At 40.0% G+C, this 16,784-nt stretch overlaps 1 pseudogene; it reads right to left on the reverse strand.

Moving 5' to 3' along the window:
• Window positions 1-16,336: 16,336 nt before the first annotated feature.
• On the reverse strand, window positions 16,337-16,427 carry LOC118759166 (U6 spliceosomal RNA; annotated as a pseudogene).
• Window positions 16,428-16,784: the final 357 nt, after the last annotated feature.

Here is a 16,784-nt window from a genome sequence, read left to right on the forward strand (position 1 = left end):
GATTCCATCTACTGATTAATTCCATAAATCGACAGAATAGCAGGGGCAGGACCAGGCTGAAGCCAGGAACCAGACACTCCATCTTGGGTCTCCTATGTGAGTGGCAAGAACTTAGGTACTTCAGCCATCAACGCCGTTCTCGGAGGGATGCATGCTGGGAGCTGAATTAGCAATGGAGCAGACAGGACTTGTATCAGCACCTTGATCCAGAATTCCAGCATTATTAGCAGTAGCTTAACTTGCTGTACCACAATACCTGTTCAGGCAGAATCTTTTGATTCTTGAAGGCAATAGGTGAGACACTGCTGGAGAGTCCTTGTGTGCTTAGTGAGGGATGTCCCCTAAACCAAGATAAAAGGATAGCTATCCTAAACAACAACATATAATAAATATTCTTCCTGCATGAGCACTTTCTCCTAAACAATAGAAGGGACATTTTGCAAATAATTTTTAGTTGCATTGAAATAAAACATATATATGAAATTATTTATGTATTATATGGAATTTTATGTATTGTATATGGAATTAGATATTTTATGGAATATATATGAATTATATATATTATGGAGTATATATATTGCATATATATATATATATATGGAATTTTAAAGAATATTTTCCTCAGGCAATTTTCCCATAACTTAAACTCCTGATGACTTCTAAGTTTATACATTCATTTGACAATATTTCAAAAAGTTTATGGGAAGTGTATATCATGAAAAAAACTATGCATGAATTTTAAAAAATCTTGTTCATCAAAATAAACTTATCTTTGAATTCTGTGTTCCATGAAATTTTGGGAGTTGATTTTTTGGGTGGGCAGAGTTCATTTGTATTTTCAGACCAAACTTGAGAGCTATAAGAGCTCTCCCATATATAATGCAGTTTCCTAGTCCACATCTCTACTTAGTATCTAACAGGTGTTTCAGGTCTGACAAGTTCAGCTGAGGTGATACTGAAGCTCCTCTTCCAAGAGCAACAGCAACCTGCTCCCTGTAGTTTCTCCTGTTTAGATAAATGACAATCTCATTTACTGACACGCTAAAGCCAAAGTTTTTTGTAATCTGCTTTTTTGTATCGTGTCTGTCATCTAAGTTGTCAAGTAATTTTATTAAAAAAGAAATACTATTTTTTTTTGAAAGGCAGAGTCACAGAGAGATAGAGGCACAAATAGAGATCATCCATGCACTGATTCATTTCTCAAATGGCTGCAACCTTCAGAGCTGGGCTAGGGAGAGTCCAGGGGTACAGAATTCCATCTGGGTCTCTCACACGGGTGGCAGGGCCTGAGCACTTGGATGTCTTCTGCTGCTTTCCTCGGAGCAGTAGCAAAGAGCTACATCAAAGTAGAGGTACCACAACTCGAGTTGGTGTCTACAGGGGATATTGGTGTTGCAGACAGCTGCTTAACTTGCTGTACACATTTAATGTTCAAAATATATTTGGAATCTCTAAAGAGTCTGCTGATGTAATTCATCAATACATATGTTAAAAATATTATTTCAATAGCTGTAGGAAAAGCGTTTAATATTATTTTACACGAATTCTCCTTTAAGAATGGTAAAATTAACAGAAAGGAATTTCTTCAACTGAAAAGATGGTGTAAAGATCTATAGAAACTGGGCTAAAGTCCTTACCTTGCAGGTGCCAGGATCCCATATGGGTGCCAGATCATACCCCAGCTACTCCACCTCACATCCAGCTCGCTGCTTATGACCTGAGACAGCAGTAGAGGATTGCCCTGGCTTTTAGCTTTGAAGCAGGTCAGCTCCAGCTGTTGCAGCCACTTGGGAAGTGAACCTGCAGATGGAAGATTTTTCTCTCTGTCTCTTCTCCTCTCTGTGGATCTGACTTTTCAATAAAAATATATACATTTTTAACAATAAAAATCTATAGAAATTGTCAGTTTAGGGTGCTGGCACTGTGGCTCAACAGGTTAATCCTCTACCTGATGGTGCCAGCATCCTATTTGGGGTGCCACTTTGTATTCTGACTATTCTACTGTTCTCTGTAAATTTGCGTTTATAATAAAATAAATATTATTTAAAAAACTCAATAGACAAGGGCTGATTGGAGGAGCAAATTAGAAAAATTATTATTTCAAACTATAACGGACTAGACATAACACCAAGATATGAATTCATATTTGATCAACAAACAATCCTACTTGCATCTCTAGTGAGGGAGGAAGTGTTGAGAAAAAATGGCTGGAATATGACAAAGAATGAGCCAGTTAGGTGAACTGTAAGTTCCTTGAACCAAAGTCTTCACCGAGAGACAAGAATGATGAGAATCATGCACACAGTGCTTCTACTTGTTGAGTGGGTTTGTTAACTATGAGGAACGGCATCCATAGGTCTATGTTGCAGGCACAAAATTCTGGCAGATATATAAAAGTCCACCTAATGGCAAGGAGAATCTTATTAGTCCAAAATGAGGAAAGGCTCTGTTTAAATTCTACAAGCAAACAAGAGAATGCAATGTGGGGGTTGGGACCAGGCTTACAAACTCATCACTAGGAATGCTCAAGTGCAGTGCTCAAGTATAGCACTGGAGTGTTCCATGCTCTTAGTGTGTTTTAGGCATGTTTAAAAGACCAGTGACAGGTGATAGAAGTAATTAAAAGGAATGGCCACATAGGTGGGTGTTATTATCAATAAACATGAACACAGAGCTTCCTAGGCCAATTTGCTTAAAATTTTTGCTTTCATTATGTCACATTTTCTCTGTAACTCATTGTATCAAATTTGAAAAGTAGCTAATTAAAAAAAACTTTAAATTTTGTTTATTTGAAAGACACACATGTTGAGCAAGAGAACCAGAGACAGACAGAGAGAGCACATGTGTGGAAGAGGTCAGAGAGATAGAGAGATAGAGAATCCTTTATCTACTAAATTATTTACCAAATGCCTACAACACCAGGACTGAACCAGGAAAAATCTAGGAGCTGGAACTCAATCCAGGTCTCCCAAGTGGTGGTCAAAAACCCTGTTACTTGAGAATACACAGGACACAGGGAGTTGGAATTATAAGTGGAGTTGGAATTCAAGTACGGGAACTCTGGGAGGATGTAAGGACATTCCAATCTGTGTTTTAACTCTTGTGTCACATAGCTGTCTCTGAAATACAGGTATCATTTTAGTACCTTTAAACCACATCACATTTTAGAAGACTAAAGCTCTGGTTCAAGCCCATAAGCTCTTTCTGGATTACTTTGGCTGTGGTTTAGTTTGTTCTTTTTTTTTTTTTTAAAGATTCATTTATTTTAGTACACAGTCAGATATACAGAGAGGAGGAGAGACAGAGAGGAAGATCTTCCGTCCGTTGTTTCACTCCCCAAGTGAGCCGCAATGGCCGGTACCCGCCGATCCGAAGCCAGGAACCTGGAACCTCCTCCGGGTCTCCCACGTGGGTGCAGGGTCCCCATGTATTGGGCCATCCTCGACTGCTTTCCCAGGCCACAGGCAGGGAACTGGATGGGAAGTGGAGCTGCCGGGATTAGAACCGGCATATGGGCCCATATGGGATTAGAACCGGCATGTGGGAGCCCGGGGCATTCAAGGCGAGGACTTTGGCTGTTAGGCCACGCCGCTGGGCCCTTCGTTTGTTCTTGCATAAGGGATCAGGTGTGTATTTCTACTATTTTTTTCTGAAGAATCGGGGGAGAAGGTCAGGGATTTTGACCCTCTCTCTGTATTGGTGTATTTGTTGTATTCAGGTTTAGCTGAAACTGTGGCATTGGGCATAGAGCAGCACTACGCAAGTTCATTGTATCAAAGTGACTATAAGCAGCACCAAGTTACTCTATAAACATTTTCTAAATGAATTGTGCACCCTGGATATTGTACCAGATGCTAAGATTGTAGAGATGAGTAGGAAACAAATCTGTCCACTACAGTATAGTGATGACACTAGACCTGTAAGTGGGTAACTGCAGGAGAGTTTTATGAGAGCGATGATAAATCTGTTCAGCATGTTATGAGTGCCCAGTTGCTTCTAAACCAGACTAAGAAGCAGAAGTAAGTTTGGCAGAACTAAAGAAAAGACTTTTGTTATACAGGTGGTAATGGAAGTAATGGGAATGGATATGGTTTCTTGCAGAAGTCTCTGAGAGATCTAGAGATGTCCAGCACATAGGAACAACACAAGTGAATAAGCACCCTTGGCATTTCTGAAAAGTTCTCAGAGATAATTCAGTACAGACATTAAAAACAAAGATTGAGAAAATATCTAAATAGGCTGCTTCTCTTATTGCCTGAACTATCCATTTTCTGAAGGATGCAGCAGACATGAGGCAGGGGAGCCTACCTGATGCTCTGATCAAATGCACCTGTGTGAGGTGTGGACTTGAACACAAGCACTCCAGGGAACATAACCATGCATCAGGACACATTACCTCTGGAACTCAAGGGCATGGCCTCCAATTTCACCTGGTGGCAATGTGAGAACCCTCAGCATTAGATGTCATTGCTCGGGCTGCCTCTTTTACTTTTGTTGTCTTTTTCTTTTGCCATAATTGCACTGAAGAGCTGTGAGAACTGTGAAGTCAAGCTAAATTGCCCATGCCAACATGGTAGAAGACCCGAGACTGGCAACTGAGCTCAGGGGAGACAAGAAAATCCCCTAGATTAGATCACTGACCCACATAATTGTGACAGAATCACCCTCTACATTGAGTGTGCACTGTTCCTGGCAGTGAAGAGCTGAGTCTAGTTTCTTGGTCTGCAATGATATTCCTGTCATTTCGTCAAGTGAATCCTTTTTCTGTTTAAAACCATCCAGAGTTGTTTGCAACTGAGAACCTTGACCAATCACATAATAAAAGACAAAAAAAAAAAAAACAGAGAAGAGGATTATTCTGCATCTTATCTTTCTCTATACTCCTGGGTCAGCTGGTGTATCACTATGGCTCACTGAAAGGCCATAACTCATGGATTTTGGCCAAAATATGAATGGATACAGGCCAGAAGGAGGTGGAAACAGCACTTAAGATGCTAAAGGAAGACTACCATGGGCCTGGTGACTGGCGGGATGGGCGCTTATTCAAAACTGCATAGGCCAATTCCAGCAAAAATGGAAGGCTCAAGTCAAGGCTGAAGGAAGTCAGAGAGGTACTGAAATGAAAGAGGCACAGTAGCTGGCAGATATCTATGATTGAAAGTATTTGTGTCTCAGCTTCCTTGCATCTCTGGAGGAGGCAGAAGTCACTCTTCCTATGGGGCTGTGGTTTCCAATGCAGGCAGGAAGGAAACTGTTCCTGACATACAACTTGTTCTATACCGGGATGACTGTGGAACTTAAATTCAAATTCTGTGCTTCAGGACACACTGGTTACTGGTGTTGCTTCCTTTTTTGCCTCCCAACCCCTCCCCTCCTGTCAAAACAAGGACAGGAGACAAGACTTCAATTGTATTAAATCAAGTAACATGACTGATCTGTGTTCTCTGCGTTCGAAATCAAATCAGAATCAAATCTGATCACCGAGCAGCAGAGAAACTCATTTAAGCTCTGGCCTAGCTGGCAGTTCCCATCACTTTCAGTTGGAGAAGAAGGAGTGCTGGTTCTGTGACCTGGGGAGAGGAAGAGGCTTCATGGGTATAACAGAGTCTAAAACAATGCAAGGATGGGGTCCTGGGGCAGCTTTCTCCCTGCACACAAGTTTCAAACACTAATGCATGGCCCTCTGGGAGCATCTGTACTTCTGTGTCATGTCTGCAACATCAAAGCCTTGAGAGAAGACAACGCACGTCTCCAGTGTGTATCACAGGAGGCCACCTCCACATTTTCCTTCCCGTTGGACCGCCCTGGGTCAGCAACCATGGCAGTTGAGATTTTTTTCCTTCGGGGGTTGAGGCCCATTAGTCTTCAGGTGACCCAAACTGGAATCCAAGTGCTGTGTAAAGACGAGTTTCTTCAGCCACACAAAACACGTCATAGGTATCTCGAGGAACTGAATGCAGATTCTCCTTCTTCCACCCAGTTTTACAATCATTTTAATCCCAATTTTAAAAAGTCTTTATTTATATTTACAAAAGTGGTTTGGAAGTCAGCTAGCTTCTTCTAAAAACATGATCATAATCTCCTAATTTTTAAATCAAAATCAATGAAGGTACGTAAGTTCATAGTTTTTTAAATTGAATTTTTGGTTTAACTTAACATGACATAGGTAGATTTAAAAAATTAGATTTTGATTCTGCAAACTTTCCTTAAAAACTGAATGTGTGTGTCTCATCCCAGTTCTTGATCCTTCTTTCCACCCTTCCTCTGAGTAAGCAGAGCACGGACCTTCCCAGCTTTGCTCTGATGTCTATTCCCTCACCTTGGCGGGGAATACAGGTTGCCACCCTTCCGGAACCACTAGTCCACTGGGTCAGGAGGATGCCTGTGAGGCTTCCACAGGTTGAGATGCAGAGCAAAGACTCTTGAATGCCTCACTTTAGACTGTTAGATTAAAACACTTTTCCTCTTCTCCCCACCACCTGTTGCAAGGGAATGATGAATTTTTGCAGCACCTTTACCTGTCCGTCTTTGCCACTTCAGCATCAGCTTTTATGACATAATTTTGTTATTAAATTTTCCCACAGTATGTGTCTCTTCTGGTGCGAAAGTCCTTTATATGGTCCCAGAGAATTTATTGTCTTAAGCATTGCTTCCATTATTTTTTTCTGCTTTTTGTCTCCTGTCTTGAAGTATCTCTTTGGTTCATGCATCATACAGCTGGTCTTTTTCTCACTCTGTAGGCAATTATCAATGAGCTCTCTTTTATCCTGACAGTTCATTTGTCTGCTTAGAGGATACTCGGGTGACAGTCTCTCAGAAACCCTATAGGTACTCTTATAAAGTCTTCTGCCTCAATTTGCCCAATAATCACAAGGAAGAGACCTTGTTAAATGCAAACTTGTATCCTAAAAAACTAAGAGTGGGTTTGAAGTTCTGCATCTGTAGGAAACTCCCAGCTGATGTAACTGTTGCCTATCCATAAACAACAGTGTCTATGGCCAAGTTCCAGTTTATTGTGCAGGGAACAAGAAGTAAAAGGCAACTCCGTTTTTTTGTTGTTGTTTTCAGGTAACTTCTTTCCCCCTATAAACTCTGTAAAGTACTTCTCTTGATTATTATAATTCAAGGACTTCTATACAATATGCTCATATATGTGTCTTTTGCTTATCAGCTTAAAGTATGATTCAGTTAGACCTTTAAATCACAGATTCACATGTTTCTTCAGTTTATAGACTGTAGTTGATACATCTCGTTGGCTGATTTTGTACTTGTGAGTTTTCCTACCTGCTGCCACTTATTTGTAACCTTCAAATCTGTATCTGTGACATTTTTGTGTTTCTTTGCAGATGTGCAGAGATGCATAACAGTTTGAGTCACACACAAAAGATTAAACCACTTAAATATGTTCCCAGATCAGAGTGAGTAAGGACAGGTCTCATACTTCAAAAAAGGATAATTTCAGGGTCTACTCAGTTCTAGGTTCTTAGAGTTTTATACTTTTCATTGATAACGTTGCGGTTTTTTTTTTTTTTAGATTTATTTAGTTTTACTGCAAAGTCAGATATAGAGAGGAGAGTCAAAGAGGAAGATCTTCCACCTGCCGATTCACTTCCCACGTGGCCACAATGGTTGGAGCTGAGCCAATCTGAAGCCAGGAGCCTGGAGCTTCTTATAGGTCTCCCACATGGGTACAGGGTCTCAAGGTTTTAACTGCTTCCCAGGCCACAAGCAGCAAGCTTGATGGAAAGTGAGGCTGCCAGGACTTGCACCAGCACCCATATGGGATCCTGGTGTGTGCAAGGAGAGGACTTTTAGCCACTAGACTGCTGCACTGGATCTAATAACTTTGTTTTATGAAAAGGTCTCCAGCGATAGCACTGAGGTGTTGTTGTTTCTTTGTCCCAGAATGTTGCAGCATGCTTAACAGTGAAAACACTTGCATGTGTATTAGGTAAGCTTCATCCAAGTACATGTTTTAGGACTGTTTTCTGTGATTTTGGCACATATGTCATACCCAATAAGGTGTTTTAAAAAAGAATCTTACATAAAACATGGTTAGGTTTTGATCACTTTCTGAAAATATTGGAATCAGAGATTCAACGGAAATTAATTTTGCATTTAGGAGCAAAAGCTTGGTATTTGTCAATTTAATAATCATGGCAACTTTATGGAACATAACCACCACAAATAATAACAACTGATGGTGTTTAAAATATTCTTGTCTTTTCTCTCTGAAATAAAGTGCTGCTTGATAATGATGTATTATCCTTTTTACATTTGTTTGTGTGTGTGTGGGGGGCTAGGTTGGGTTTAATATCCTTTTTCCATGTTCTTGCCTCTTACTTATAAGACGTATTCTAAATGTAGGCACAACTGTAGCTTACAATAATGTTTACTTAAAACGTGAGGAAATTGTGGATACACAAAGGTTGTGCTAGAAGGGAAAGGTGGGAGAGTGATGTTTCCACTCCCTCTATGTCTGCAGCAAGGGGAGGAGAGAGAGTGTCACTTCCCAGTGCCAGACTTTGCATGAGTTTGGAAAGGAGAGTGTTTACATGATACTGCTCCCCACCCCTACACCCAGGTCAGCAGAAATACAGTCTGGGGAAGGGGTCATTTGATTGATAAGCAGATAGAATTAAATGGGGTGGGGGTAAAATGAGGATTCCAGCTTGTGATCCTAACCTAGCTATCATTTTATCCCATGTGAATTTGATTGGTTAATATTTTAGTAGAGGATTTTCTTTTTCATATTTATATTTTTTGAGGGTACTGTCATTGTATTACTATTATTTTTTGTTCCTATATTGTTGTCTAGTTTTGGCATCAGGACAACAAATGTCTCATAAAACGGGCTGGGACGAGTTTGCTCAGCTATTTTCTGGAAGAATCAATGTAGAAATACAATATTTTTTCTTAGGGCTGTGCACTGGCTCAGCATTCCTTCACCGTCTGCATTGACAGCCCACATGCATGCTTGTTCCATTTCTGATGCTTATGGTCTGAGAAAAGCAACAGAGGATGGCTCAAGCTCTTGGGCTCTGGTAGCCATGTGGGACACCTGAAGAAGCCCCTGGTTCCTGACTGCGTATCAGCTCAGCGGTGACCATTCTGGCCGTTTGGAGAATGAACCTGTGAATGGAAGATCTCTCTCTCTCTCTCTCTCTCTCTCTCTCCTTCTCTATTTTAATCTGCCTTTCAAATAATAAGTAAATCTTTCAAAAAAGAAATTTAACATTTTTTCCTTAAAGTGAGGGTTATTTTTTTTTTAAATGCAACATATTTGTACATTTCACTACTGAATTAATCTGGTTTTGAAACTTTCTTTGTAGAAAGTTTTGTAAATAAAATTTTAATTTCATCAATAAACATACAGTTATTCATATTACCTATGTCTTTTTTTTCCCACTGAGGCAAGACTGTGAGCTGCGAGTTTCCTGTAACTTTCTCTTGAAACCTCCTATTTTGTCATTGGCAACAGATATTGTTGACTGTTTTGCAATTAGAAAATGTTTGCTTTTCACCGAAGTTTGAACCCTGTCTTATCTGGCAGTTGTTCCTTCAAGTAAAAATTATACTCTTTGGAAAAACAATTTGTTTAGCTGGCAAGTCAAACAATTACTCAAGTGCTTCATTTTTCTTGAAACAGTCCTTGACTTTGGTCATGCCACTTTCCAGCTGGTCACGCAGAGCGTTAATGAGATGTGTACTCGAGAGTTGAGTAATACTCTACAATCTGAGCAAGGTCATTCTCACATGAACTCAGCAGTTCTGTCATTTAGTGTCTGAAATACTTTTTATACACTTTGATACTCTGATTGCTTAAGACTGGAAGGTAAATGTGGCTTCTGTTACTCCACTACTCTTTCTTTATTGCCCTCTGGAAATTTCATCCTTTAGCTGTCAGGTGTCTGGCACTATCTTTCAAGTGTCTTCTCTTTTTCCTATGATTTTCTTCTTTTAATAGTTTTTCTATGTATTTTGATATTTTCTTTTTTTAAAGGATTTTATTTATTTATTTAAAAGACACATACAGAGAAAGACAAGGAAAGAGATATCTTGTACTCACTGATGCAGTCCCCACATGGTCTCAGTGGCCAGCGCTGGCAGGAGCCACAAATTTCATCCAGATCTCATATGGGTGCACAGGCTCAAACACTTGGCCTGTCTTCTGCTTTTCCCCGACGGTAGCAGGTGGTAGCGCTATCTTCTAAGTCACAATACTGGTCCCCTACTTTGATATTTTTTGATATTGACTATTACATTATTAAATCAGCTTTAAATGACCATTTTCTTTTTTACTTCTTGTACTAAAACTTAAAATTCCAAACATGTATTTTGGTAAGTCCCCAAAAGTCATATTTAATGCTATTCTTTGGTTTCCCTAAATGTTGTTATTATCTTCTACATGAAGTGTTGACTTTCTTCTCCAGGAATAATACTTTAATGGGCATATGTTGTGAGTGTTTTATCAGTTTTTTTCTCTCTATCTGCTGGGCTCTTTAAAATATACCGTGTTTTGTTTTTTGTTTGGCTCATTGGGGTTCATGTGTTTTTTTTTTTTTACTAAAGTTGGTGTAAAGGCAGGAACAGTGACATTATGGGATCCTACAAATGTAATTGTTGCACAACATCAATATTATTTTTCTTTTTGAATATGGCTCTATTTGTTTTAACCACATGGGAAAAATAAAGACTAAAATAAGATTGGAGTCAGTGGTAATCACCCCCTTTTTGTTTGTTAAGAAAATGATGTTTGGGTTAATGAAATCCCCACCCAGCAGGATCAAGGGTTTGGAAGTAGAACTACAGAGCAGCCACCTCTGTTATAATAGTTAATAGCAACCGTCTATTGAACTCTTACCCATAACCCGGTACTGAGATAAATGTTATACTCATATAATTTTAATTAAAGTTTCTGATGAAACTAAATCATCAGGTTACAAATTCATGACATTTATTCTGTGTTGTAGACAAACTTAATATTCTGGTTAACAGATCAAGCAGTTGAGTTTGCAGATTTAAATCAGGTCTCTGTCTTGGAAAGCTTTCATTGCTCTTAACCACTATTTTCTACTATTTTGGAATTTTTCCCCTCTTTGGACAACAATGGAAGTTGCTCCTTTCTCTACTACACTTGTTTATTTTATTTTTAAAAAAGCTCTTATTGGAGGGCCCAGTGTGGTAGCCTAGTGGCGAAAGTTCTCGCCTTGCATGCTCCAGGATCCCATATAGGCACCAGGTCTAATTCTGGCCATTCTGCTTCCAATCCAGCTCCCTGATTGTGGCCTGGGAAAGAAGAAGGGGATGGGGTGAAGCCTTGGGACCTTGTACCCGTGTGGGAGGCCTGGAGGAGGTTCCAGTCTCCTGGCTTCAGACTGGCACAGCTCCGGCCTTTTGCAGTTCCTTGGGGAGTGAATCAGAAGATGGAAGATTTTACTCTCTGTCTCTCCTCCTCTTTGTGGATCTCCCTTTCCAATAAGAATAAATAAATCTGATAAAAAGATTTTATTGGAAAGATTTAGAGAGAGAAGGCATGAAAGAGTGAAAGATGTTCCATCCACGGTTCACTGCCCAAGGATCCACAATGGCCAGAGCTGAGTTGATCTGAAATCAGCAGCCAGGAATTTCTTCTGGGTTTCTCACATGGGTGCAGGATCCCAAGACTTTGGGCCATCCTCCACTGCTTTCCATAAGTGAGGAGCCGGATGGGACATAGAACAGGTGGGACAGTAAGCGGCATCTATATGTGGTGCTGCAGTTGCAGGTGGAGGATTAGCCAGCTGGGCTATCGTGCTGACCCCTCTCTGCTACATTTGAACACATAGTTTAGTGGGTGGCTTCCACATTTAGAAAAATTCTTCATATTTTCTGAGTATGTGAGGTCAACGCTACCACCTCCTCATTTCTGATACATTCTTCTTAACACAATACAGTGGCTATTATTACTATTTATAATTACTTTCTTATTTAATGCTTAATTAAACAGACGGGAGGAGAGAGTGGTATTATTAGGTGATAGATTGTGCACTTGTTTTTACTTTAACCTTCCCCACCCCTTGCCCTTTCCATTAGCTGATTCACAGGCTGTTTCCTTATTATCATGATGTCTGGGGGCAGCACAAACCTATTTTTGCTTTCCATTAGCATTTTTATTTTGAAGACCTTTTGAGTGATGAGTGCGGGATGTGAGTGGTTTCTGCCAGAGGGGTTACCAAAATGGTCCAAGGAAGAGAAATGAGGTCTGAATTGTAGGAACCAGTGCTCAACTCAGAAGTCCCTTTAGGATTAGACGTTGGAATGCACCTGAGTGATCTGTCTGTGAGGAAAGGTCAGAAAAAGTAACTGGATGCACCAGGTCTCCAGGTTAGGGTTACTGAAGAGGCTCCAAGGCAGTATGAAGTCAGTTTCCTCCTGTGTGTGGGACCACTGAAAAAGCCAAGATGTCTTTTTGTCTTGAGATCAGTAATTTCTACCAAGAGCCATCCCTATGAAACCCTGAGGGGTTCCTAGGTTTTATCCCTGTTCTACTTCAGAGCATTTTGATGGACTCTGATGTGTGTGTATTTTGATAAGTGCTGCTCCCCCATTCTTACCCCTCCTTGGGTAAGGTGTTGCATCAGCTGTGACTGTTCAGGGAGAGAGGACTTGGCACTTAGGATCATTTACCTTTGCAATCAGGGATCCAAAGTCCATTACAGAAAATAATTTATGCAAAATATTTAACTCTGTGTCTAGTACCTAATGAGTGACTATTATTACTGTTACCGGATCAGGAACAGAGGGTAATTCCAGAACATAATCAGGATGTGAGGTCAGGAACACAGAGGATCAGAATCAGGTCCTTGAGCCAAAGGCTGTAAAAGGCAGAGTCAGGTGTGGGGGTAGAGAGAGGCAAAAGCCCACGATTCATGTCCTCTGGTTGGAATAAAACAGAAGAGCAAAAACAACTCCACTCTGAAGGTGATGCTCTAGAGGCATGTAACACCTTTTTGGGTCTACCCAAAGCTCAGCTTCCCCTCCAGCTCTTGTGCTTTGCTAGTTAATGTCTGTATGTTCAGCCTTGCTGGTTCCCTACCCGGTATGAACATCCTTTCATTAGAACTTTAGGCTTCCAAACTCACAGGGAATTAATTTACTCTTTGTGCCTTAAGCCATGACAAATTTTTCAATTACCTGCGCAGACAGCATCTAAATGACATTCCTTCCTGGCTGAGCCCCCAGTGGACACTTTCTGGTGACTCTGCATAGAGAGATGAGATGAACTATGAGTTCCCTAACAGAAGAAAGGTCAGTGAGCAATTGACAGTGGGCATATGGGATTCTGCCATGATTAATGACACACATCTCTCCAGCCCAGCTCAGTCAATTCTTTCCTTCAGTATTGTATGACCCCACTGTGAGGAAGATAATTGCTTGACTTGGCCACTTGAAATAGATTCATCACTGAAGTCTGGGAAATGAGATAACTTGACAGCAAAGTTGTCTACCTTGTCTAGGAACCAGAGAGTCAGTGGCATTAAACACCACAGAGGACTGATTGGGGGAGAACATGTGTGTTGCCCTCATTTGGCCTCAGCTGTGGGTTGAGACACAAACAGATTCAAATGTCCTTTCTAGCCCAGTCTCCCTGGCTTTTAGTCTCTCTCTCTCTCTCTCTCTCTCTCTCTCTCTCTCTCTCTCTCTCTCTCTCTCTCAGTTGAAGTGATTCTTCATATTGCAAGAGTGACAGATAATTTTCATTTGCTTATATGGAAAAGTTGAAAGTTGGAAACTTCGCTTCAGTAGATTTTACTGCTTTGCCCTTTAATATGATTATACCCATTTTTTCTTTAACCAGTTGAGCATAAATGTCTACAAGTTCCAACTTACACTGTTGCCAAGTCTTAGCCCTCTGGCCAGGATGAGGAGTGTGAATTGCCCCATTGATGTTCCCCTCATCACAAATGAGGTTGGTTTACTTTCACATGTTAATTAGACATCTTCATTTCCTATTTTTATCCTTCATACATCCCACAACCCCACCCCATTTGTAGTTTTTCTGTGTGAGTTTTCAGTCAATCTTTATATTTTACGGCAATAGATCTGTTATTAGACATTAATATCTCTTTCAACTTGTATCTTGACTTATTTTTGCTGTGTTTACTTCAAAGTTTTACATTTCAATGTAGTTAAACATATTAGTCTTTTGGTGTCTGGCAGAGTGTGAGAGAGATAACACTGGACCCAAGTGTAGGATGTTAGAAAGAGTCTTTTTTGCCCGGGCTTGGTGACAGCAGCTCCTGCTACACTCCAGGAACCATTGTGCCAAGTGGCGAAAGTCAGGGGTTTTTAATCTCTCATCCTGTAATCAGGTTGAGAGCCACACAGTACAAAGTTTCCAAGTGCAAGAGGCAGGAATGGAGTTACCAGAGGCCAAAGTTTTCTTGTAGTTAATTAACCTACCTAGTATAGTAGGAGGCAGGAAAGGCCATGTATGTGAAGCCTCCAGAGCCATTTCCATGTTGTAAATTAACTTGAATGGTGTGGCATGCAGGAGGGGCTGTCATTCCACTTGACAAGCAGCTGTGAGCCATCAATGGCTGCACACCATCACAGGTGGTGGCCTTTTAGTTTTGTTTTGTTATTATTTCAAAGGCCTCTCACCTTCCTAAAAGTATCCCCTCAATATTTTTTTCCTAATACTTTAAAAATGTTGTCATGCAATTGAAGTTATCACATTTTTTTTGGAAGTAAGGGTCTATATTAGTTTTGCTTTCATGGATGCAAACAACACTGTTGACACCAGATATGGACTTTTTAAAAGATTCGTTTATTTTTATTGGAAAGGTAGATCCACAGAGAGGAGGAGAGAGAGAGAGAGAGAAAGACCTCTGAGAGTGATCCGCTGGTTCACTCCCCAAGTGGCTACACTGACCGGATTTGCACTGATCCGAAGCCAGGAGCCTGGAACCTCCTCTATGTCTCCCATGTGGGTGCAGGGTTCCGAGGCATTGGGCAGTCCTTGACTGCTTTTCCACGCCACAAGCAGGGAGCTGGATGGGAAGTGGGGCTGCTGGGATTGGAACCGGCATCCATATGGGTTACCACAACGGTCCTATCTCCTAGTTGAAATGATAAATTTGTCATATACAATTGCCCACTGCATCCAACAGTTCCATATCTGAAGGTTGAAAATATTTTTAAAAATCCAGTAACTTCCAAAAATCAAGTCTTAAATTTGTCACGCATAAGGTATTGTGAGGAGTCTATATGAATGAAATGATATTTAGATACTTTACTAGGGATTGTCTATAATCTATTCATTACAAGGTATATAGGAAGATATGCTTAGCTTATATGTTACTACTATGATACTTGTATAAACAACTTGTACATCTGCGAATTTTGGAGTCAGTAGTTACAGGAACAAATTCCATATTGGCTAAGAGATGACTGCATTAAATTCTAGGTACACAATGAATTGTTGCTGGACCTTTGCTGGAGACCATCTCAAGCTGACTTTGGAGCTCACAAAGGATGCATGGGTTGGTGAAAATAGAAAGACAAGGAGGAAGAGGACCATGATGGTCATGATGGACAACTCAAAACAGCTGCCTTCTTTATTTATACAGAAATTGTCACAAGCTTTTACGCATTCAGTTGTTTCATTTTTACTTCATGGTTAAAAGAATGATTACAAAAACAATGCTAAAAAACTTTATTATTATTTTACTTTTAAGAAAACTTTCTCTGCAAGCCATTACTCATTCAAACTTGCAGTCACCCAGCCAAGGCTAGGAACTTCACGGTTGGCAGCACATGTGGTTATATAATGACAGGTGGTTTACTTATATCCAAAATCAATTTCACTAAACTTAAGCTAATATTACTTAAAATCAAGAATACAAAATTAAAAAGAAAGCTCATAAATGAAGGAATTTATAAAGACATATATCATAGTCTTTATTAAATCTTGTAATCAGTCTATACTAACTACTATCACCTTCACCTAGTACTGATTCAGTTGTTTTTTGTCCTGTTCTTATAGAGCAGTGGGAATGGAACAGGGCAGCTTAGTCTTCCTATGAGTGGAGGGTCTTCACAAGAAAATTATTTTTATCTTTTTAAACTATTTTCTTTCCCTCAATATAAGTGCCAATATAAAGTAGAAGTTTCAAACCATTTTCCTATAAGTTCTCACAACCATTATCGCCTTTTAGAAAGTGCCCTACATATTTTTTGCTTCACACAGTGGGAAACCAAAATAATTGCATTATTTCACATATTGTAGCAGCTTGAGACTGTGTAGTAAATAAACTCTTTGTACCTCCATGATTGCCATATGTTTCTTTAAAAAAAAATGGAATGCTTCATGAATTTTCATGTCATCCATGCAAATCTTCTCTGTATCTTTCCAATAGTATATATGCTGCTGAAGTAAGCACTGCTATTTATATTTCTAAGAGATTATCAAGCCATTTCTTTGGAGAATATTAGGCATCTTAGGGAAATTTCCAGGACACATAATAAGACATTTGGCAACAAAATAGGCTCAACTGTACTATTGTATGCTTTTAGCCATGTCTCATTGTCTCAATTGCTGAAGACCCTTTTACTATAACATGATTGATAAAATCAGTTTTAGGTATTATGCCAGTTAGAGAAATAATTTTACATTTGCAGAAAAACAACAACACCCACAAGAGAATCCCAAGAAATATCAGAGAGTTGATCGAGTGTCTATACAATAGGGTGAGGCAGCGGTGACATGATTAGAGAGACATTCTGCTGGGCCTTGCCAG

This window comes from Ochotona princeps, chromosome 10 (genome assembly GCF_030435755.1).
Source record: "Ochotona princeps isolate mOchPri1 chromosome 10, mOchPri1.hap1, whole genome shotgun sequence".
Lineage (NCBI taxonomy): Eukaryota > Metazoa > Chordata > Mammalia > Lagomorpha > Ochotonidae > Ochotona > Ochotona princeps.